Source organism: Pinus tabuliformis, chromosome 6 (genome assembly GCF_031772625.1).
Source record: "Pinus tabuliformis cultivar Carrire ecotype Pingquan chromosome 6, CPIR1, whole genome shotgun sequence".
Lineage (NCBI taxonomy): Eukaryota > Viridiplantae > Streptophyta > Pinopsida > Pinales > Pinaceae > Pinus > Pinus tabuliformis.
Genome location: NC_142292.1, coordinates 447826683 through 447829580, shown reverse-complemented (window position 1 = coordinate 447829580; position 2898 = coordinate 447826683).

Here is a 2898-nt window from a genome sequence, read left to right as displayed (position 1 = left end):
GTATTCATGAAAAAGTATATTATATGCAAATGAACTGCGAGACGATGAATAAATTTCCAAAAAAAAACCATGTCCGTTGTTGGTGTGACAACACACTTTTTGAGATCACGTTACTAAATTGGGGTAGAAGTTGCAGAGACCGAATGATTGGGTTTCTAAATTAAAGCCAATGATTGCATGTATTTTTAGGTTGGAGGACCAGTATGGATTTCTCAATGGGCTTGTTCATGCCCAAACTCTTTCATGCTAGGTCGTAATAATTGAATCACGTCGTTTTTATTGGACGTGAAGTTGTCAAGCAGGGGACGTTTGAGTCACAAATGACAGTGTAATATCTTATCTTTCCGTCTGCTCTAATGTTGGGAGGCCGTGGGACTGTGTGAATAGAACCACGTGCGATATTTAGAACACTAACATTTTGTAAATATTTTCTTTTGGAATACGTGGATCAGATCCCATGATTGAGGATTGATTGATTCAAATGAGTTTATGCCATGATTGATGGATTGATTGATTCAAATTATTCTCAGTGTAATTTGGTTGATATATGGCCAGGAGTTATTTATATTTAAAATACAATAAAATAATAGTATTTATTGAAGTATATCAATTACTTTTGTATGGGAAGGATTAATTGATTATGGTTGAATAAAATTAATTATAATTGATTATATTTGAATATGTTTAAGTTATGGTTGACTATTCTTTATTTTGGTGAATATATGGTTGACTATGGATGTTCATGGTAGTTGTCTACCTTTAATTCTAGTTGACTATGATAGACTATGGTTGACCATGTTGATTTTAGTTGTTTATGGTTGAGTATCATTGACTATTAAACACTGTAGAAAACTATGTTAGCATGTTTGACACTGGTATATTGTGGTTGTACATTGCTCATGATGACTCACCATGGTTAAGGATATGTGGCTATGTTGACCATATTGACAAAATTGACAATGGATGTGCGTGGTCATGTATGGTTGAACATGCTTGGCTACCAATGACTATGGTCAACTCTAGTTTCCTATGGTCAAATATGGTTGAATTGGGTTTATAATGGTTGACATACATAAGATTATGTGTTTATATGATTGACCACGTTTGACAATGTAGATGAGATATGACCATATTTGGCCATAATTGATTGGTTGACCATAAAATGATGACTATGGTTGTCCATGTTTAACTATATTTGACTATGATAAACTATGGTTGACCATGTTCAATGTTTGACTATGATAGATTATGGTTGTACATTGTTGACAATGATTCACCATGGTTAAGTATAGGTCACTATGTTGACAACGTTAACAATGGATGTGTATGATGGTGTATGGTCATCATTGACTATGGTCACCCCTAGTTGATTATGGTCAAATATGGTATATTTTTAACTTGGGTTTATAATGGTTGAGATATATAAGACTATGTGTCTATATGGTTACCCCTGTTGACTATGGTTGGTCATGTTTAACAATGTAGGCTATGCATGACCACATTTGGACATGGTTGACGATGGTTGCCCAAGGTTTCTTATGGTTGACCATGATTGACTAAGGTTAATTGGGGTTGACTAGAATAAACCATGTTCTATTATGGAAGAGCATGTTGACCATGGGTGACTATAGATTTCTAAATGTGTATAACTATGGTTCATTATGGTTGACCATGGGTAACCATGTTTGACTATGGTTGACAATAACCATGGGGGCTTCAGTCAATGAACCTCTGACATTTCACGTGCATTCGTGGCATACTATAAAATACCCCTAATTTGACTACATATTGGAAAATACCTCTAAAAATCACATTATTTAACCCCTACCAATATGAACCCAATACACCTTCCCAATTTAAAAATCCCATACTTTCACTAGATATTGTAGGTATTCATTTTTTCATTAACATCTTTTATACCCCTTTATATTTATTCATTAACTTTGAACTCTATTCTTTATACTTTCCAATATAAAAACCCTTTACCCCCTATATATCCCCCAATATATTATGTCATTCTTTTCCTCAATATATATCCCCCAATATGAACCCACGTGGTATGGTATTGCTACTTGAGTGAAGCCCCCGTGACAATAACTAACCATGTAAACTATGTATAACCATGTTTCATAGTAGTTGAATAGGGTTTTCTATGAGTTCCTATTAAAGGTTGTAGTTGACTAGGTTTAAACATGGTCGACGATGTTTGACAATGGTGATTGTCAATTGTGGTTGACTATGGTTGCCCATGGTTGACCATGGTTGACTATAATTGAGTATGGTTAACCAAGGTAGACCATTGTTGACTATGGAAGACCATTTTGACCATGGTGACTCGAATTGGGATAGTTGATTATTTATGACCATTGATGACCATGGAAAACTATGGTTGACTATGTTTGAACATGATTAACTATAGTTGACTATGTTTAGATTTCATCACAACATGAAGTTGATGAAGAATTATGATCAATTGCAACGTCAATATATGCTCATTACATTACAATGTGTTTGGTGTGAAGCATGATTATCTTCTCTATTTAGAGGTATCGCCGCGTTGGACCCCATTTCCTAATGGGGCAACAACGCCACCCATTTAATCACCGTCAGGGGGGTCCGGGGGGGGGGGGGGGGTGACGATGATTTTATGAGCCCCCCCTGGCGGGGGTTCAGGGGCAACTCCCCTGAAGCTAAAAATATGAAAAATTCCCTTGTAAAATATTATAATTTCGTAGTCAATCTAGGCCATTCATTAGATGGATGATATGACAATAGAAGTTATGCTTAATTTAGGGTTTTTTCCTTAGAAGGAAACCCCTCGATTTATATGAGAGAATTGTATTGCGGCGGTGTATATGTGTATTTTGAGCGATACAGAGAGAGGAAACTATGTGATAG